The 23,263-nt window shown below is 40.8% G+C and overlaps 1 long non-coding RNA gene across 1 annotated transcript in view; it reads left to right on the forward strand.

The window, feature by feature from the left end:
• Positions 1-23,263, forward strand: part of LOC139066324 (uncharacterized) — a 108,447-nt gene that overhangs the window by 83,716 nt on the left and 1,468 nt on the right. The gene's annotated exons all lie outside the window — the stretch shown is intronic.

Below are 23,263 nucleotides of genomic sequence, written 5' to 3' on the forward strand. Positions count from 1 at the left end.
TCCACTGGGTTGCCGTTTGATGCTTTTCATGCCCCGTCCTCCTACCACTGCCTGGGGCTACACACATGGCCGCGGGGAGACCGACTCCATGGATTGAAGCTCAGAGAAACCGAGAACTTTCTTCACTAAAAGATCAAGACCCTCCTTCTTCTCAGAGTTCTTGATAGTGTCGAAAAACAGCTCAGAGCGATTCATCTTCAGAGAACAACAAGTGATTTTTAGCTACTTGATGGTGACACTCCAATATTTAAAACTGAGGTCCAGTCGGTGGAAGATGTTTTTTAAGTTGTGAAAGTGGGATGTGGTTAAGGATTAACAGGATGGGATTAGAGCCATTTCTCGATCCACTGCAGCACGAACTGATTCTGCTTTCAACACTTTACTGTGGAAATCTCATTTGTGTGGCTGTACAACCATTCTTAGCTCTGTGGTTATTTGTTCCAGTCTCAACTGATGTTCGCCGCTTTATGAACTTTATTCTATAAAGTTTAAACATCTCTAACTGGAACAACAAACTCTGTTTCATACAAGTTTCAAGTCGTTAATTAATATTTCTCAGTTTTTCTTTTCTTTATTTTACACACACATACAGACTATAACAATACAGAAAACTTAAACTAATAAATAAGTAGATACATACGCAATAATGATAAACAATAATAAGTAAAACTAATGCAGATAAAAAAATAATATTGCTAAGGCAGATTGCCAAACATTCTACAATCCATTCATACTTTATCAATTAATCAAGTGTCCTTAGTTTGTCTCTATAAAAATAGTCCATTTCTTCTATTTCTCATTTCACCATATTTAGGGATAGAAATTAGGCGTAAGTTGAATTCGATTGTCAGATCTAATTACGAACTCCTAATGAATGACATAACAGGATTAATAGACAGATGGATGCCTTTACCTCTGTCTTTGATTGGCAGAATTAGTGTTATAAAAATGAATATACTCCCCAAAATACTATGTTTTTCTAAATGTGCCTTTACCTCCACCAGCTGAGTTTTTTGGGAAAGTTAAAAAGCTGTTTATTGAATTTATACGGAAAAATGCTAAAGCTAAGAATCGATTGTCTTTATTACACATGCCATATAGTAAAGGTGGTTTAAAATGTCCTAATATAATCTGGTATTACTGGGCAACTCAATTAACGTCAATTAAATTTTATTTTGAAACAGGAGATTCCCCACAGTGGAGGGAAATGGAGTCAGAAGTTTTAAGTTTGCCATTGCCACAATATCTTTACTCTGATAAAAATTCTAACCTAATAAAGAAAAGCAAAAACCCAGTCGTTAAAAATATGATTAATATTTGGTTGAAAGTTCGGAAATATTAAAAATAGCCCAATAATTTGTCTCTGTAAACTCCAATTTCAGGTAATCAGCACTTTCCATTGTTGTTTCCATGACAGCGTTGTAATCAGCTGCTCCGCTGCCGCGGTGGTATTCGTCCTGGTTGGTACGGTCACCTTCATCCCACGCTTGTTCAAATCCTGAGCTGCTTCCTCAGCTGATCTGTAGATTCTTAAGCCTGTTTCCCTGTACAGTCGCATCTTCGTATATGGTGTCTGCAACCGGACACCCTTCTCTTTAAGCGCTGCTTTAATTGGGCCGAATGCCTTGCGATGTTCCATAATTTCTGTTGCGTAATCATTGTCAAAGTAAATCAGTCGCTCATTTATTTTGATCTTCTGCTGCCATGCCTTACGGAGAACCATCTCCTTAACGTGAACCAAGGGCGTCAGTTTGTTTTCAGAATTGCTGGGGACAATAACCATACACTTGAGTGGGGTTTAAAAATTGCTGGGGACAATAAAGTAGGCTAGCACAGGGGTCGGCAATCCGCGGCTCTGGAGCCGCATGCGGCTCTTCCATCCATTTGATGCGGCTCTGTGTGCTTGTAAAATAATGAATGGATATTTAAATAAAATGATTTATATTTTACTGCATTAATTTTACATCTGTATACCAATTCTAAATGTAAAGATTGTCTGTGTAAACCTGAACAGTTCCAACCCAGTCTTACTGTGAGACCGGGTTGACGCGTCACGCTTGTGCGTAATCATATAGGCACTTTATGAGCTGAAGACAAAGTGACATTCTGGGATTCTCCTCAGATGGCTCCTGGATGTGTCGCCACATTGGAGACAGGAACAAGCACTATTCAGCCAAAGTTTCATAATCAGGGAACATTTTCTAAGTGACAAGTCTCTCTGAGAGACAGGGTTTGGAAAACACTCGCTTCAGTGAGAGGAATCTTCCCGCATGCGCTCTGGTTCTCTGGGTGGCTCTGGGGTTAATCAAGTTTAATTGTTTCTCTTTGCAACAATCTTCACAGGAAGGCAAAACAGTTAAACGACAGGTTACATATATTTCCATTTGACTGTTTATTTTGACAGATGAACTCAAGGATGTTGCTTGGTTTGAAGAAATTACCCCGATGCACACTGATGCGCATGGATGAGCTGACATTTTAATCGTTAACGCACATCGCGGAGGTAAAATATTCCCATCAGAACATCAGAGCTTTATACTGTACACTGTGTTCAGCGCGGCTCGGAGCGCCCGTGGACAGTGAGCTGAAGATCTGGGGTTCGCAGCGCAGTGCAGAACCATGGCGCATGCGATAAGATTTCCTCCCACTGAAACAGTCTGGAAACCCGGTCTCTCTGAGGGATGTGTCACTTGGAAAAATGTTCTTTTTATGAAATTATGAAACTTTGGCTGAACAGCGCTTGTTCCCGTCTCTAATATGGAGACGCATGACGCGTAGAGACATTTGATCACGCACAAAGTTTATGTGGAGCAGAAGCGGCATTTAAATAATGATCAGGCTGCTGTAAAATGTAATCTCCATCCACATCCAGACACAATTATCCTCTATTCTTTCTCTATTTGCTCTGCTCTTGTCTGGGCTGATCAGCTGATGGTGCGCGCAGCGCGCCTAACTAGCGGCTGATGCACATTTTCCGCATTTGGAGAGGTGGTGCTGGATGCTTTGCTTTTACTGGAAGATGGTCCACTTAACACATGGGTGTAGACTACATATTAATGACAAATGAATGAAAATTAAATTGTGAGTTTTTACTTCATATTTTATAAATAAAAAGGACAGGGAACACATTTATGACGTCTTTTTAAACTAAATTTTCTAGCGCGACCTGCCTGCTTCACTTAAGTCACTGCTTATTAAGGTCCGTCCAAAATTACCGTGGGAAATGGGTAATAATGGCTCTTTGATGGGAATAGGTTGCCGTCCCCTGGTATAAGATCTGAGCTGGTAAAACAAAATTCCTCATCAGCAGACGTTTTTGAAAGTGGGGGGGACACAGCTGCCAATCACAAATTTTGCCGGGGACATGTCCCCGGCGTCCCCGGTTAAAATGACGCCTATTACGTGAACTGTAGGAAGTTCACTATTATTGATCTTGGGGATGTGGCTATGCTTTGGAAGCAAAGCTCTGTGCGCCGGCTGTATCTGTAGTTCAGTTCCATCCGGCAGGGATATATGCTAAAAAAATAAATCAGACATGAAATCAATCAAGGATTTCCCCTCCTGTCTTCTGGGACTCCATATATTCTGATGTTGTTCAGTTTATTTCCAGATGTCCTATATTATATTTTTGTCAACTAATTCGTAGTTCATGTAATTGAAAGAAGTTTCTCTTGGGAGTCGTCAGCTGCAGCGCTATTTAGAGAGACTAAGGGTTTGGGTAGCTTTTAAAAAAATCTGATTGTTTGTGCTGCAGCTCTCTCACACACACACACACCAGCCCACAGAGAGATGTCTGTTTGTTAATATTTGAGGCGTGAGTGGCTTAAAAGTGGGCAGTTTTGAAATAATAGATGTTTAAAATTAGGCTACATTTGGAGAAAATATCAAGTATTTTCCAGTAAACAGGTTCAAGTCAAGTCAAAGTCAGTGTCACTGGTGTACAAGTCTAATTCAAATCCAAGTGTTTAAACGTTTTTTCAAGTCTAAAGTCATCAAATTACTGACTCGAGTCCAAGTCATGTGACTCAAGTCCACACAACTCTAGTCTACCACTGCAGGAAAGCAACCTGTTTTCAGTTTGTGTTGATCAAACCAGCTACTATAAGCTGAGAAACTCCAATATCAGGGAGGGACTTGGAATAAAGCAGCAGCTCTCTCCTGCATGTGAGAGGTGGTCCCTATTCATTTTTCCCCATTTGTGACATCATAAATGGGGACTTTTTGAAACACAATTTAAGGCACAAAAACAGTTTATTTCAGTCTTATCACCATTAATCATCCAACCAACTTCTGATGCGTAACTTTCTGCAGGTCGAAGTTCTCAGTGAAGAGACAGGACTGTCTTCTGTGGAGCTCCAAGGTAGATTTAGTAAACATGTACTTATACTGTGTAATACATTAGAAAAAAAGTGTAAAATTTTTTAAAATACAAAGCTAGCAAAAACGTTTTTAAAGGGATACTATGCAGTTTGGCTTGCCTTTAGCACCCCCCCAGTGTCAGTTTAGTAGAACCAAAAATGAAACTTTTCTCCTCGCAGTGCATTTGTCATTTTAACTTGGGGTGCATCGAAATGATAATTCTTAGCCGAAACTGAAAACCGAAAATGAGGAAATCAAGGCCGAAACATTGAAATTATTAGTAAGGCTGCAAAATTTTACTTTTAAGCGTCAAAGTCGCCACATTGCGTTAAACGAGCCACAGCCTTCAAATATAATCCCTCATGAAGTTATTACTTTACACCAGAAGCTAGATGAGCTCCAACACACAACTGCTTCTCCTGTAGCCGTCAGAACTTCTAGGGCTGCACAATATTAGGAAAACCTGCGATATGCGATAACAGTGATTAAAGGGACTTTACGGAGTTTTGAATTTTTATGCTCGCGATTGCCCCTTCAGGCCAAAAGCATAACGGCAGCTTCAATAGTAGGCTCATGCACGAGGCGCGCATGCTGTACGTGCACACTCCTTAATGAAAATAACAGCTGAGACAGTCCTGTGTGTGTGTGTTGTGTGTGTGTGTGTGTGTGTGTGTGTGTGTGTGTGTGTGTGTGTGTGTGTGTGTGTGTGTGTGTGTGTGTGTGTGTGTGTGTGTGTGTGTGTGTGTGTGTGTGTGGGACAGAGGACAGGAGAACGCGCAGCTAATTAATTAAATAATTTGGTTCTGTACCTTTCTCTTCAGCACAGCCGACAAAGGTTTATGATGGGTCAGTCCTCCTGCATGCTCAGATCATTCCCTTCCCTTGGTTGAAAAATTGTTCCAAAATGAAAGTTGAACCCACATCTTTTTTATCTGTGAATTCAATACTGTTCGGCGAGTCTCAAATAAAATTTGGGCATCTTACTGTAAAAAAAATACCATTAATGTAAAAAAGAAACTCTAAATAAACTATGTTCACACCCAGAATTGATCTCGGGTCTCCTGCATGTGAGTCCGACGTCTAACTAGGTGAGCTAAAGCACCAATGGCATCTTTGGTAGCTGTACTGGTGGCTCTACTGACTCCAATGTTGATGTTTTATCTCCACAAATAATACAAGCCTGGAGGAGTTCTGCTGTGTGGCGAGTTGCTAATGCCAATGTTTAGCTACTTCTAGCTGAGACGTTCTCTGCTGAAACCAAAATCAGCCTTCCCCATCGTGATTCAAGATGGGTGAGTCCATGAATGTTCAGTGACAAGTGTGAAGTAGGGCTATCCGGCTTTTCTAATCATGGAGTTTCACAGTCTTTTTTTTCTATCAGAAGCTAATGCAGGAGATAAGTGTAGGAGACTATTTTCAGCTTGTGTGATAGTGTGAGCGTCCTGCCACTGTGACCCGATTGATCACACGCCCTAGCTACTTGGCCAGGGGGATGTCCCTTTGGCTGACTGGTAAGCGTGCATGACTCTCACCCGGGAGTCTGGGGATCGAATCCCACCCGGGCCCTCGTTTCTTCACCTTGCCACATTTGGTGTCACAAACAGGATGGCGTAACGAGGGTAATTTGACAGAGTTGATATCGGCTTGTCCTCACGTGGATGTGGTCATGGGGGGTGTAACGGTTCCTTGTTTGGTGGATACAGGGTCGATGACAGAACGATTTTTTCAGGACCACTTTCAGGTGTGGGGCCCTGAGCGCCTACAGTCCTGTAATTGGCTGCGGTTAAAAGCCGCCAATGGTTCTGCTATACCTTACAGTCGTTACTTGGAGCTTGAAGTACAGATTTGTGGAAAAGCCCTGATGCGGTGTGGTATACTAGTGGTATGGGACCTGCTAGGTGGTCTACCCTTGAGTGCTCCTTGGTGGATGGCGTGCCAGTTAAGCAGCGTTATCGGCAGATACCTCCTTCTGAATATGATTTAGTGAAGGACCACATTAATCACCTTTTGCAGGCCAAGGTGGTTCGGGAGAGTTATAGTCCCTATGCCTCTCCTGTCGTGTGGGTTAAAAAGAAAGATGGTGGTCTACGCTTATGTGTGGATTATCATCAGTTGAACAAAAAGACCAGGAAGGACGCTTTCCCCTTGCCACATTTGGCGTTGTTGGCCGGATCCATGTAGTACTGTTAAGTAGGTCCATGGATGTGAAGTTTGTGGCACCCTGCACGGGAGCATGAGGACGTGCTTGTGGAAAGAGGGGAGAAGATGTGACAGTGTGAGCGTCCTGCCACTGTGACCCGATTGATCACACGCCCTAGCTACTTGGCCAGGGGGAGGTCCCTTTGGCTGACTGGTAAGCGCGCATGACTCTCAACCGGGAGTCTGAGGATCGAATCCCACCCAGGCCCTCGTTTCTTCACCTTGCCACACTTGCATGAAAAACTCTGAGTGACCGAATATTACTGGACAACCCGCCCTACCTCCTTAGCTACTGTTATCTGTTATCCCTGATGATGTTATTTGCTCGTAGATCTCATTTCAGAGAATAATGTCTGCAGAGGTGGTGCGACTAAGTGGCCCAGAAGGTTTAATGAGATGCAAAAGTAACAGCACAATGAAAAACTCAACAACTGAAACTAAATCATAATCAGACTTGTGTTTAAAGCTGTTCTTCTCTTTTAAAATCTTGATCTTCTTGGTGAAAATGGCGTGTTTTTGGCTCAACAGCTCCTCATCAGTAATCCTCCACAGAAAATAATTTCTACAATTCTCAGCTTTGCCTGAGAGGTAGAAGATGGTGTCATGGGATGTAAAGTTAATCCCCAATGACATATTTGTGTACACCAGCCGTTACTTTGCCATCAGCGCTCCTGGTACAAGGTCAGTTTTTGTGTGTGTTGAAGCACTTTGAGAGCAGATGAACTTTAATGAGAAACAGTGAAAGGCGCTCCGAGCATGAATAATCCTGCTGAGAGTACAAACGATAAACATCCAGTTTCTGTGTCAGTCGCTGGGAACCTCTCAGTGTTTTCCTACTGCTGATTCTCTGAAACATCATTGAACTTGTAACACGGCTAAAATGTTAAAAAGCTTCTGGATTCTAATAAAAAAATTATCCACACCTTCATGTTTCCCATTGCCATTTGTGTCCTTTTAGCTGCAGTGTTATGTTGTGATGCAGATGTATTTGCTTTTATTCTTGGAATGCTTTAAGGAAGTGATTCCTTCAACAATGCACTTTTGCCAAATATAACCCTATTTCTGTTAGCTATCACAGCCTCAGACAGAGACCAGGACACTGATAGGTGCTAACTTTGGTTTCATAGGATGATGCATCACACTATTCTCTTCCCTTTTTAACACTAGCTATATTTGGGTGTATTATGTTTTGTGAAATTTGTAAAATCAGCCAAAAGTCCTCTACCTACTCAAAAATGATCAGCCAACAGCATTAATTGTGTTCCTAGCTGTCAAAGTGAATTACAATCATTTTATGTCACATATTTATTCTCAGTTGGAAAACTTTAACAAGTTCCAGTACCTACTGTATAATAAATCACATGATGCTGCCACATGCTCGTTATAGTCAGCAGGACAAACACTTGATGCAGCAAAAAATCTAATATTTTATTGTAAACTATGTTTAGTCTGTGGTAATGTAATAACTTAACAATCAGTTATATTTTAATAGTAAATTAATAAACTAAATAAATTTGGACCTTTCCACCTGTAAATCCTCCACTAGAGGGCAGTAGGCATGTCTAGGGCTGCACGATATTAGGAAAACATGTGATACGCGATAACGGTGATTCATATTGCGATGACTTTCAATGAATAAAAACTTAACTCGGGAACCAAAAATATCTAAAACAAAAAAAATTTTTTTTACAACTTACTAAAAAAATTCATAAAAAATGGGAAGAGCAAAAATTGTGATCAAGAGATGTGAGGAAAGGGGAAAAGAAAAGGAAATCAGTGGACCCTGGGGAAAGCAGAATCAGCAGAAAGAGTGAAACAAAGCTAACTCAGGTTTTTGCTAGCCATCCAAATAAAGTGATGTCCGCCTCGGGGGCGGACATCTAACCTATGAGAACCCACCCGATTGGCCAAATGGGCGAAGGGCTCTATTTGATTTGTCAAAAACTTCTGTTTGATTGACAAAATGCATTATGTGTAACAAACATTTGAGCTGACCATTCACTGCGTTTTTATTTCTGTTCTTTTCGATATGCGTATTGCACATGCTGATATCGCGATGACGATACTTTTGGGATATATTTTGCAGCCGTAGTTCAAATGAAGGCAACTGGACTTCTTTAGTTTCTTGAAAATGTTTCAGTTCTCATCCGAGAAGCTTTGTCAATTCTGAATTCATGAATTGACAAAGCTCTTTGGATGAGAAGCAACATATTTTCAAGAAACCAAAGAATTGCAGTTGCCTTCATTTGAAGCCTTTTGGATTACCCTGACCTGGATGACTGAGAACCTTCACCAGCATCTAGGACTGGATATGGAAGGTTTCTGATTAATAAACTGATCTTGATGATCCAGCTATGCTTGATGAAGTGTTTTGATGTGATTTAGCAGCCGTGGTTTATAAGGAGGTTTATGTCGTTTATTTAATTTTATTTGACCAGCTGCATTAACTCAGAGCTCTTATCATGAAGGGTTTTGAAAGGCCCAGTATGTAAATAATTAGACTCTTTAGCACCACACAGTTCAGAGTAGATATTGCAACCCACGGGCATCAAAAAATCTATTAGTCATCAACAACTTCCAGCTTTCAGGTCCTTTTTTTTAACTCATTCACTGCCAGCCATTTTCTGATCAGAAAGCCTCCTGACTGCCTGCATTTTTTAGCGTTTTTACGAAGCGTCCACGCCCGCCCAATTAAATAATGCAATTCACAACTTTAGTCTTCAGTGGCAGCGAAAATGACATAAATGAAATAAATGATGCCCAGTTGTTGAAAAATATAACTATAAAAATCAAGTCTAAAATACATGAGAGCGGGTCCAAATTTCTAGGCAAAGCCATATTAGATGCCATTTTCCTTCTACGGGAGCCCATGAGGACAAAACACATTTACTGATTTCAAACAAACGGTTACAAAATTTAAACCATTCATAAATGTTATTGTTTTACACATTTACATCTTAACTTGTTGCCAGTGGTGAAAGGGACTCTTTTGTGCTTGTTATTTTGCTGGAGGTTGCGCTCCCAGGGGCTTTTGACCCTAAAGGTCTGTTGGTCTTTCTTCTGTTAGACCAAGCACGGGTACGGAGAAGATGGAGTTAAACACCTTTTGAGTTGGCAGAATGTGGAGACAAATGATCAGAAGTCCAGTCACTGTTTTCACCGCTCATGAGGGGGAGAGCCTTTGCAACATACAGCAGGTCCCGCGACCTGCTCCCGTCAGTTGCTTCGGACAGACTCTCGCCGTTCTGCTGAAACGGCTGATTTTTATTGAAAAGCACAGGAATGTAACATACGCAGTTTGCCATACACACACGTAATTCTGCCATCTGCACCTGTAGACGCACGTCAGCTAATAGCCTTGTTAATGAAAGACCAATTCATCCCAAGGACATGCAACCTTGAGATGACCAGGACACATCCTGCAACATCCTTTGCTAACAAAGACAGTTGTTCTTGTATTGAGGAACTGAAGGAAGGAACACTTTCACTCCCTTTTGGAGTTCCTGCAGCTGTTTAGAGCTCATGCAGGAGAGAAGCACAGAGAGGCCTTTGATATTATAACATGATTCCATAATGAAAAAAGTATCATATAACAATGAATAATAAAAGAGCTTATATGAGAGTTACATATATTTTCAATCCCCCTTTTGAACTCTTTTAAGAGTTCAATAAAGATATAAGAAATCAAAACAATAACACCAAATTCCATCAAAAAGAATCCAATAAGCAAAGTTTTAAAATACAAATACAAACAATCAATCAGATTACAGCTTCTCATATTTCCAGCAGTAAAGTAATACAAAAAACATGATCATATTTTTAACTGAACATGTTACAACATGAATGGATCGCATGCTCACCGTATGAGGGCGAAAAACCCTAATTGTCGTACGTTAATAGGGAAAATTCCCCCATGTCCCCCCATTTTGGGGCGAACACCTTTTGGCACAGAGTGGGCATGCCTAGGACATCAATGATCAAAAAAATAAAAACAACACAATCAAAAAACTCATAGAAATGAACAGGTGAAGGGATTGTTACATAAATCACTGAACATTCTCACACTCTAACATCATCTTCTTCATCATGAGAGTCATCACTGTCATCAGAGGGTTCCCCTCCCAAATAGATGTTAGGATTGGCTAGTAACAAGGGCATCTGGATAATTGGGTCAGCAGGTGGAGGAGAGATGGCAATGGTGATCAATCCTTGTAAAATAAATGAGGGTGTAAAATATAACCCTTGTAGAATGTTCGTATGGTGGTTACTTCTTCCCCCTGTTGAGGTCCCTCCACTGGCTCCAGGCAGCTGCAGGGGGTGATGATGTCAAGATTCTCGTCCTGCAGGATGTGGTGGCAGCTTGGCATGCTACCTCGTCCCGCAGAATTGGTAGCTTGGCACGCTACTGTAGTCAGCTACTTCTCTTCCTGGTTTTTGGATCCTTTTTCTGGTCAGGCAGATGTCGGCTGCTTCTCTTCCAGGTTAGGCTCCTCTCCTTGTGACAGGTTCTCTTGGACCTCGGTCAGGGTGCGGTGTGGCTCTTCCGCTGCAGCAGACTGGGTCCAATGGTACCAGGAGTCTCCTTTGCCATCCAGCCGGACAGCGTGTGACGTCCTCTCAGTGATCCTGTAGGGTCCGGTCCACCTCGGTTCCGTCCACTTTCTTTTGGTGACCTTCAGCAGGACCCAGACGCCTGGCACCGAAGGCGAAGTATCTTCGTGTGTGTGGTTGTGGTCCAATGAAGGCTTTCTCGGCTTGTGCAGTCCAATTGATCTCGGCAGATAGTTGGTAGGAAGATTCACACTCTGGCCGGACCAGAAGTTCCCCGAACCGATCGCCTAGGGATTAAAGGTTATGCACAAAAATGTCCTAGCTCTTACTGACCCTAGCCTCTGATACCTTCAACATCAGACACATACAGTTACGAACAGCAAGCGCAATTAAAGGTACAGTGACATCACGACATGGACACACACAGACACACAAACACATACACATGCACATACACAGAGAGAAAGAGAGAGTAAGAATGTGTGTGGGAGAAAGAAATGAGTGGGATCCACTTTGCCACCAGCATCTCCACCTGTGTCACAGAGAAAAAATTACAAAGAAATTAAAACACAAAGCAAACAACAATAATTCAATGAGTATAAATGATCAAACTAAAATATACAACCATGCATGGGTTTTATAACAGTTCTGGCAACACTGGAGAGGAAGCCTTGTACAATGAATTCTTAAGATGTCCTTCATCAATTAGAGGTTATAGCCAAATTGTTTCAGGATCCTGAATTTGAATTGGTCAATTTACTCAGAATAGTCCAATGGCTTTGTTGATGTTTCTCAAGGCTCGGCCATGCCCATATAGATAAATAAACAAACAGACAAGACAAACACAGTCAAACACACGGTCCATACACGTCTCTGTGCCCTCACACACCAAGCAAATGTCAGACTGAAGCGAAAGTGTGAAAACACTTAACCTAACGCTAAATCAGTGGAAAGAAAAAAATAAGACCTAAAGCGTGTAATCAAATTAATCCAACAAAACTTCCCATAACTGCCGTTCTAAACTCATGTTGCGGTGTGATCTCTCCAATTAGAAATTAGGACAACCACTTTTACTATCAATTCAACCAAATAGTTTCAGGTTGTCCCTTACCTAAACTACCTGTCTTTCTTACCTTCTTTCTTTCTTTCTTTCTTTCTTTTTTAAGAACACTACTCGCACAAGAAATCCTAAGAATTAATTCACTACTTAAGGTTAATTCATAAATAACGAAACTGCAGTTACAGGTTTGTTTGTGCATAGTATTGGTAATCAGCAGTTTTTTTCCTTATCTCCTCATCTAGAAGTGTGTTTCTGTGCTACTCCTCCATCTATAACACAAGTTAGTATCATCCTTAAAGCATCTGAAATTAAGCTGCATTGCTAAATCAATAACGTGATTTGTGCTAAGAAATACTCCCCTATCCTCTTCCTTTTTCCAGTGGCACTGAATGACAGATTTTAGATCAATTTAACGTTTTATTACTATTACGTTTCATTTAATTAATTTTGCTTTTTCTCTCTTATTTTTATCTATTTATTTATTTATGTTATTTACTTATTTATCATGCCATCCTGTGATGATAATCTTAAAGACTTTTTAGCCAATTGTCATCAAAAAGGCCAATTAAAAATATTATGTTAAAGATTTCACAAGATAAAAATGTGAACATAATTTTTATCAAATGAGGGGTACCATTATTCAATATTTTTGTAACATTATTTTCTACGTTAGAACTTACAGCTGATAGAAAAATATAGGATCAGCTAGGTTTGGCTAGATCTGTTGGGAAACTCAACGGAGCTGAAACAACACTGTTGTCTCGGATGAGATGTTCCATGAATCATTTAGTCAGCTGAATGCCAAATTATTCATTTAATGTTTATTTTTATGCAATGAATGGAATGGGATGGAACGTTACTATAAACTGTCCGGAAATTTGCGCATGTTTGCTCGAAGGAGAGAACTGTTGAAGCCTAAAGCGTTCTCCTAGACTTATAAATAGACACCGTTTCCTTAACCAATGAAAATAAGTGATGACGCTGATGTATTCCGTTTTGAAAAGAAAATAAGGCTTTACTGCATGTCCGCTGCAGCTGAGAATCCTAAGACAATAAAGATTATATTGACGTCCAATGGTGAGTTGGGCTGAAATCCAGGTTACTAATCCTATTATTTATTTATTTATTGTTATTATTATTATCTTTTTTTTTAGGCTAACTTTCTCAGTTAACTATGTTCTACAGTAGTTTAGTAAATTTTCCACAGTTCTGACATTTCATCAATTCAACTGGTTGTTGCCAAAAAGCCTTGTTCATTACCTGACTGCAGCAAGCACTCTTTTACTGGGTGTAACCATAGGAAACAGTCTCTTTTGAGCCTCTCTTTGTAAGTCCAGGATGACCACCGTCATTGATTAAAGTTCACATGTTAGCACACATGCTCCCCCTTTTGTACTTTGTTTCATCAGCAGCAGGGCAAATAAGTTTCTGCCTCTTTGTCCATCTTGTAGTGCTCCCCGTCTTGATGTTATAAGTCACAGCTTTTGGTGAGGGCTTCCAGGTTCTCTTTGTATAGAAGTCAGACCCAAACATTCTTTGCAGCTGGTTGTGACAGGCCCACCCAGTAAAGTTCATGCCCGCCACAATGCACAGCAAACGTTTTCCTTAAATATGTTGATTGGGTTGAAATGACAGAACTTTCTCTTTTTACAAATCAAAATCAACGATGGTTTCTAATAATTAGTCAACTTTATTGACTCAAAGGTAAATCTAGACTACTTCCTATGCACAATTTGTTCTGAATCATCAAATCAGTTCTACACAGGTTTTAAACATTAGGCACAATCTATCCCAAATGCAAGATCCCTCCTTTCATTTTTTATTTATCTATTTTTATTTTAGGAAAATAACTACCAGTTTTTAACTCAAAACAGCCTGGTACAGTTTCTAGCCAGGTTACAGGAAATAATACTTAGTTTATCTGTTTTTTCATTATTCAGCGTCCCAAAATCCAGCCATTAACGTTAATGGTTCTTAATGCTGAGGCAAGACAATTATTGGATTTTGTTTTATAGCAAGATTTAACAAATATTTTATTTCTTGACTGATTATTTGTTAATTTTATGGTTTTCATAAAGATGATCCTGAGAAGTTCAGAGCTGCTTTTCGCAGCACCCTGTGCTATTTTTAGACTATGGGATTCTTGTGTGTAAAAGTGGGTGGAGTCAGGTCCCCAGGCTGAAACTCCAGTCATTCTCACTAGATCTGTCCGAGAGGAAGGATCTCCTGAATACCCTAACCAGGAGCCTTAAGGTACGTCCAAAACACCGAAAAATATCCTTTCTAAAGTCACAAATTGCTTAAAACTGCATGTTACACAGAAAAACAGAGAGAGCGAGGGAGTCCAGCTGACTCCACGGCCCATAATCAGACAAAATACTTCCTTTATAACCACAACCATGCAACTTTTGTATTTTAAAGGATTTACTTGTCATCACACTAACGATAAATTCTTTTTCTATTGTTTCCACAGTCTCTTGAACTAAATAACCGTCTAGCAAAAACATGGACCGCACCCTGTTTCTCAAGCAGCTGTTCCCTCTATTAAAAACTGAGTCATTCAGGAGAAGATCCAGCGAAAGCAGCATTTACTTCTCATGCAAGAAGACACGCATCCACTCATTCACAAGGCACAGAGACATTCTTTGTTAGTCACAGTTTTTTTTTTTTTTTTTTTAAAGTAAGTCAGTCCGTCACTTATTTATTCTCTCTCTCTCTATATATATATATAATATTTTAAGCACAGAATTTATTTAACACTGCACTGGTTATTTTCAGAATTTAATGCTTACTATGCTTTTAAGCAGGCCTTATGTAACATTAGAGCAAATCCAATTGCAATTTTTTTTTTTTTTTTTTTTTTTTATCTCCAGGCCACTTAACCCCCAGATCGGGGTCCCTCACATGCTGCTCCGCACACAAATGATTATCACGCTTGTACACTACATATGTATATATATGTATACACATATACATACATACACACATACATACACATATGTTACTTTAAAAACCTTTTATTTATTAACTTATGGTGTTCTGTTCAAAGACTGATCAGAACAGGGTTGCAGAATTTGAATTTTGCGTAGCTCCAAACATTAATTTTAGCACTGCAGTGTAATTTACATATACGAGTTGCAACTTTTTAAAGCTCTTATTTATCTTATTTATTTATTTTCTGGTACCGCATCAGGCCTTCACACACACCATCCAGCGCTGTACACACACACACACACACGGAGCTCCCAAAACTCTGCTCTGCATTCTGCACTCTCCTAGTGCTGCGCTTTCAATCCAGAGCCGTAAGCAGCCTCTTGCTGCGCCTCACACACACAGGCTGAACTCAGCTTACACACACAGTGAAGCTTGTCTACAGCTGTGCCTTTTTCTCTCGATTCTGCAGCCTTCACTTCCCAAATCTTGCTCCAGTTACCTCTACTGTTAACATCTACCCCTTTTCCTTCATCGCCTTTTCTGCTGACTTTCTCAATAAAACCTTATTTCTCGTGGCTTCAACTGGGCTGCTTGTCATATTTAAAACATTGCTTATTTTATGCAAAAACAGTTACCTTAGAACATTTTTCTCATCTCATGCAAAGGTCCTCGACCTTTCGAATTTAGGGAGCTCTCTTTAGCCTCCCAGGCCCTTAACCCATACCAGGTCCTCGACCTGTACTTTAAACTTTAGGGAGCTCTCTTTAGCCTCCCAGGGCCTTAACCTAAACCAGGTCCTTGACCTGCAGTATTTTAGGGTTCCCACCCCTAAGGCCCTACCCTAGCTTAATATAACCTCGTTATATTTTCTATTCGCTCGTCAGCAAATAGTGTGGTCAGCCACGACCTGGAAAATGGAATTTAGGGCTTCTCTAATAACCCTGGGCCTCCAACCCTTCTTCTGTACTATTTCCTTATCTCATTTATCATTAAACCATTGTAAAAATCCTTATCTTATTTCACCATTAAACCATTACAAAAATCTCTTATCTCTTCTGCACTTGTCTCCACTTTCTTCTCCAACTATTATTTTAGGACCACAGCTACTATGATTCTGGACACAAAGGCTTTGGATAAATCCAATGAGCAGTTTTTAGAAATAAGGTTCTGCTCACCTTGTTTTCCACCGCGGTGTTCTGTGCCAAGATCGTTCACTGGGTCGGTTGGTCAAATTGTCCTCCAAAAACTCCTTTTTCTTCAAAAAGAAAAAATCCTGTTCGTGACGCCAAATTTGTTGGTCTTTCTTCTGTTAGACCAAGCACGGGTACGGAGAAGATGGAGTTAAACACCTTTTGAGTTGGCAGAATGTGGAGACAAATGATCAGAAGTCCAGTCACTGTTTTCACCGCTCATGAGGGGGAGAGCCTTTGCAACATACAGCAGGTCCCGCGACCTGCTCCCGTCAGTTGCTTCGGACAGACTCTCGCCGTTCTGCTGAAACGGCTGATTTTTATTGAAAAGCACAGGAATGTAACATACGCAGTTTGCCATACACACACGTAATTCTGCCATCTGCACCTGTAGACGCACGTCAGCTAATAGCCTTGTTAATGAAAGACCAATTCATCCCAAGGACATGCAACCTTGAGATGACCAGGACACATCCTGCAACATCCTTTGCTAACAAAGACAGTTGTTCTTGTATTGAGGAACTGAAGGAAGGAACACTTTCACTCCCTTTTGGAGTTCCTGCAGCTGTTTAGAGCTCATGCAGGAGAGAAGCACAGAGAGGCCTTTGATATTATAACATGATTCCATAATGAAAAAAGTATCATATAACAATGAATAATAAAAGAGCTTATATGAGAGTTACATATATTTTCAGGTCTTTTGTTGGTAAGGTCTAACTCGAACAAAAAAATACTGCTTGCTTGCAATGATTTAGGTATGTACTGCCCCCTATTGCCAAGGCAAATGCACATCGCTTTAAAATGAATGTGTCTCAGATTAAACTGATAAAAATGGAAGTATCTACTTTCCTCTCAAACAGCAATTCTGTTACCACGGGCTGTGCAGACGGAAGGACTCATGTCCTAAACTACTTTAACAGAATTTAAAGCCCAACTTCACTGCAGTGTTAAGACTTAAACTTCAAATGTCCTCTGGTCTAGAAAGGCTGTATAATGTAAAAGAAAACTAGAGGTGCACCAATAATAGTATTTGGTCGATTACCGATCTTGAGAAAAACCTGACTTGCCGACACCGATACGATTTTGTCTTTTCTAAAGCAGATTACGTCAATGTTTCAATTTCTATTCATTGAGAAAACCAATATGAATACTCATGAATCAATACCAGTTTCAACTGGACATGAGGTTCTCGAAGACAATGTTCTCAAATATAAATGAACATATTTAAGCGTTGCTGTTTGAACTACAAAACCATATTTGTTCCTTTAGACTTTCATTTTACCAATTTTGAAAGCAAAACTTTTGTATTTGGCCAAAAACATTTTTCTATAGCAAGAATTTGCTTTTACATTAACTAGCAGTGCACTGATTGCAGTTTTTGGCCGATCACCGATCTTGGGGAAAAAAAAAATGAGATCGGGGCCGATAGATCGATGCACCCCTAATGAAAACGTAAAATAATAATTTGGATGTTAAAGTAAGTCTAATACAAGGTGACGTTTTTCAAGCGTCTCCATGTTTTTAGAATAATCTAAGTTTAGAAGGGATTTTGTTAAGTTTGGGGCATGTTAATTCAATACTTACCATAGATTTTACCACAGTAACCAGTAAAACCAGTACCCATTACAGCTTTATGCAGACATCACTGTCAGCTTTTTATTTTCCGTCTTGGTTATTTTCAAAACTTTTGCATCACTATGGCTGCTGAATGTTTAATGTAAATCTGAACATCTAAAAGGTCAGAGGAGCTTTAAACCAACCAACATCAAAGAGAGCACTCTAATAGATTATTTAAATTACAAACCAAAGGAAAATGTTGATTTTGTAGTTATTGGTTGAAATAAAAAAAACTCCAGTTTGATTGAGGAGTTTGTTCTAAATTAGCCTCCCGTCTCCATCCATCTATTCTGCCTCTTAACAAACAGAGATGAACCAAAGCCTGTGAAGCGTTTCTTCTTCTATTTGCTAAAATCCCTCCGTCTATTTCAACTCCCCACCAGTAATTACAGAGATTGCACGGTCTGCAGTCAGAGAGAGCCTGGCAAGTGTGTAATCTGTGTTGGTTTGTGTGAGAGTGCTTGTCTAGTGCTTGACATGCTGAGAGATTCATTTGTGACCTGTCCTTCTTTCCAAAAGGGAGCTGAGCAGTGGCGGCTGGTGAAAAATATTTTTGGTGGGGCTGTGCTATTTTTTATTTTTAAACAAACTTGTGCTTTCTGAGCTTTGTGCACAACTTCACTATTTTCTGAATTAAGCACAGCTCTTTTATTTCCTGTCTTACATCATTGGACAAACTGATTAATCCAGGTGTGTCTGACTATTGGCACGCTGCCTTGCAGACCAAGGTTGAAAAATACTGCATTAAATTGCACATAAAACAACATGACCATAAATGGTAAATAGGCAATGCAAGAGGCAAGTAACAAAAACATTTTGTTTAATTTCAACATTTGAGTGAACACGAAAAATTATGAGCAGGTGACTGTTACAGTAAGGGTAGTAAACACTACTTAGACAAAATGCCAGAAATTTACACTGTTAAATATTTCTGGAGTGTTGTGCTAAGGTCAACTTTATACACAGATCAAGTGGATGCATGTGTGTGTGTGTGATACCTCATTTGTACAGAAATGTTGCCCTTCTGTCCTTCTGAGTGGCAAAGCTCTCGATTAGCTTTTTATTGAAGTCAGGAATGTTTGTGACAAGCTTTTTTCCATGGAGAGCATGGCAAGAGCATTCAGCCCATCCTGTGTCATGGCGTTCCTCAAGGAAAGTCTTAATCCTCTTTAAAGTAGATAAATAAAAAAACAACAGATAAGTACATAGGAAACACTTTCATAGGAAATAATGTCATCAGTATCCTCTTACAAATGTCATATTTCCCAGTTTTTGGGACAATAAAACATTTCTGATTCTCAATCAGATGTTTTTACATTTGAAGTAAAAACATCTGATGAGAATCAGAAATGTTTTATTATCCCAAAAGCTGGGAAATTTGTTTGCTGCAGCAGAAGTGTAACAAGTAAAATGGAATCAGATTGATGTATGTACAAATTTACATGAAATACACATTTACGTGATTAAATATTTGTAATAAGTATGTGTGTTGTTATTGCACATTAAACATGTTATTAAACAAATGTCCCGGTTTGTGGGAAAACCAAGGATTTCTGATTCTGATTGTCTTGTTCACAGAAATGTAATGTACAGCTTACCTCTGCACCCAGCTGCTGTTGTTGTCCCTGGCCAAACGTCCTCCATTTCTTCCGTTTCCCTCGTCGAGCTGCATGGCAATGTTAGCTCTACCTAGCATGGCTAGCTTCACCGTGTTGTTGTCCATGTGTGCCCGGGATGACTCGTGTTTCTTCACCTTCTCAGAAAAATGTTTCATGTCTGTAACTCCTGACTCAATCCATGACTTATCTGTCCCAGCTGTTTTGAATAACAAACACGGAAAGCAACATAACGCATTAGCGTGATTGCATCCAGCTAGCCAAGCCTTCCTGGTGTACCAATTTCGGGAGAAGCCTCGTGTGTACAGTTTACCTCTCTCCTTCTCCTGCTGGCTTATCTTTACGTCGGGCTGATCTGGTCCAAGCTCTTTGACATTAAGTTTTTCCACCATAGTTCTCTTCTCGAACGGATACTGGAGAAGAGAACGAACTGAATTCAGTGGCTGCTGAGATCCGGTATCCATGATGGTTGTAGTCACTGGCGGCGTCCATGTTACATCTGCGTTACGACCAAAAACGACTCTGCCGAGTTCTACCGAACACCAACGAAACCTTTGGCCGTAGCTCTATCGCCCATCATGCTTCTGAAACAACATCGACGCTGATTGGATACATTCCCATTCCTACCCTTTGATTTTCTTGTCAGCAATTGGACGGCTGGTCCCATCCTGTTTGGGCGATTCAAAAACAGCCTACAGCCTCCACCGCTCGGCAGAGACGGCAGAGACCCTCTCTGGTGACTCGGCCATTGTTGGCTGTGTGTCTGAGGGGAATAATCTGGAGTACAGGTCAGTCATCGTGGACTTTGCGAACTGGTGTGAGCTTAACCACCTTCACTTGAACACCAGTAAGACAAAGGAGATGGTGATTGACTTCCAAAGAAGCACTCCTCCTCACTAATGTAAACACCCAAGGTGCAGACCTTGAGGTGGGGGATATCTTTACGTACCTCAACGGGAAAACTGGACTGGTCCAACAACACAGATGCCCTGTATAAGAAGGACCAAAGCCTCCTCCTCCTGAGAAGCCAGGAGAAAGGGAGTAAACCAGCCTTTTCATTGGATGCGTGAGCGGCGCGTAATGGGACAGATGTGTTTTACCCGTGAGCTTTCAGACACAAAGCGACAGGGAAAGCGTTCCACACAGTGGGTCCAGCAAGGTCATGAAATAAAGTTAAAGTCCCATTAGTCATCATCACACACAGGTAAAATTACATCTCCGCCTTTGGCTCATCTCCGTGGGGAGTGGTGAGCTGCAGCAGTGGATGTGCTCAGGAATTATTTGGTGGTTCAATCCCCCAATCCAACCCCTTAAGTGAGGCATTAGGTCCCATTTTTAAAGTCTTTAATACGACCCAACCAGATTTGAACCCCGATCTCCCAGTCCCAGGGTGGACACTCAAATCACAGGAAAATTGCAATATTACGCATGATTTCAGGAGTTTACACCATCACAAACAAGAAGAAAGATGGCAAGATATATTCCTAAAAGAGCTGGGCTTTATTTTCTGTTCTGTTTACCTTGGCTACAGAGGTAAACACAGCATCTGTCTGCATTCCTTCCTTCGTGGGGGCTGTTGTTGGCAGTACAAGACTGCCTTGGCATCAGATAACAAGACTGTGTTTGGGTCAGGCAGAGATAATTTTACCCTCTGCCTTCAGTCTGTAACTGGTCATTCCAGTCCTTCAGTGAAGCCAATTCGGGTTATTAAACATCTCCACACCGTCCGGTGACCCTCTCCGAGATGACATCCAGTTTGCGCACTAATACCGGTAACGCAGCTAAGACATTGCCCAGCTTACGATTCACCTCGAGTAACGTCCCAGTCTGTGAGGTCTCCACCTGGACGGTGCTTTCCATGGGTGCGGGTCGCCCTTCAATCACTCCCGTCTTCCCAAATTTCCAGAAAACCAGATATCCTCCCACTCCAATCAGAAGAAATCCAGTGATCATCAGGCCAAATATCCACATATCTTCGACGTCCTCAATGGACAGCTGAAAGAGACAGATGACCTTCCACTCCTTCCAGGAATCGAGCATATATCCCGCTGCATGTGTCCCTTGAGGGCAAGTGGGAGCCCCCTCCTCCGTTCTCATCGTAGAAAAAAACGTATCAATCGTAATCAAAATCAAAATACAGAGTTGCTACAGTTCTTAAATACAAAACTTGTTTTTAAAGAACTGTTAGAGAAAGCTTGTCTCAGAAATTATTTTTAGCTAAAAAATGTGAAATCCTTGATTCTGGGATGTAATTTGAATGTCTCTTTGTAGTCCTCCTTCACAACTAAGTGGTGTCTGGTTTAAGCAACTTCACAGACCCGAATCATTAATTTAACACAATCTAATCCATGACTCACGATAAAGTTTCAGCCTCTGCAGCAGCTGGTCTCTTATTCAGTCTCTTTAAAACCGTGGACAGCCGTGCACCAACGGCCGATCTTTCTCTGAGAGGCTAATTAATGCAGCCAAATTACTGGTTGTGTCTGTATCTTGGAGAGAAAAATGAGGGGTTTTCTAAACAGGAGATGCTGTTGAATATTCAAACAGCCCTTGATTTGAAACCGGGAGCGTACACAGAACATAAATGCTGCACTTTGAACACTAAAGTGGTGATGCCTGATCTGTGGGTCACATCTTTTAACATGGATGGTTTAAACTCACCGAGTTATATTTAGGCTGAATGCTCACAAGTGAATCATTTCTTTGCTGAGTTTTCTAACTTCTGCAGCTCATCAGTGGCTTTCTGACCTCTCCGTCACATCTGATGTGTTTTATTTGATTCCAGTGAGCCACAACATTAAAACCAGACAACCAGCATTGATGCTCTCATTACTGTGATGCTTTTTCAGAGGAGGAAAAATGTTACGGAGCAGTTTGACTATAATTTATGGAAAACAGATGAGTTTTAAAATCAGAAAACAAGCTGTATATGGATCAACTTTAGGGTTCACCAACTGGAAATGGGTTGATGAGCTTCTCTACTGAACAAATATGCAAATTTGCTGTTGGAATTTCTCTTAAATGGTTTTGACACTTTAGTGCAAAGTTTAATATGGTTAATCCTAAAGATGAGGTCTAACTAATGTTATTCTAGTCCTTTAGGTGATATATGCCCAGATTGTAGATGATATTGCAGCAACAATGCTAACTTTACTGCCACAATTTAATCCTAATGAAGTCTAAATTCATTTGCGCTTTAACCCCCCCCCCCCCCCCCCAAGACTCTCAGAAACTAAACCGAGAAAAATTGGAGGCAGTTTCCAGACACTTGTAATTACTCTCTTTTGTAAAGAAATTGAGAATCACTGAGTTTTTGAGACATTTCAGAGTTCTCCTCGAACTTTGTTTTCATTTTGCCACCAAGAATCCAGTGGTGTGGAGTGTGTCGAGTTTGGTGGCAGGAGAATCTCGTCTCTGCTTTTTGCGGATGATGTGGTCTTCCTAGCTTCATCCAGCTCTGACCTTCAGCTCTTGCTGGGTAGGTTCGCGGCCGAGTGTGAAGCGGCTGGGATGAGGATCAGCACCTCCAAATCTGAGACCATGGTTCTCGACCGGAAAAGGGTGGCTTGCCAACTCCGGGTCGGGGGAGAGGTCCTACCTCAAGTGGAGGAGTTTAAGTATCTCGGGGTCTTTTTCACGGGTGAGGGTAAGAGGGATCGGGCGATCGACAGGCGGATTGGTTCAACATCTGCAGTGATGCGGACGCTGAACCAATCTGTCGTGGTGAAGAGGGAGCT

The sequence above is a fragment of the Nothobranchius furzeri genome, chromosome 2 (genome assembly GCF_043380555.1).
Source record: "Nothobranchius furzeri strain GRZ-AD chromosome 2, NfurGRZ-RIMD1, whole genome shotgun sequence".
In the NCBI taxonomy this organism is placed as follows: domain Eukaryota; kingdom Metazoa; phylum Chordata; class Actinopteri; order Cyprinodontiformes; family Nothobranchiidae; genus Nothobranchius; species Nothobranchius furzeri.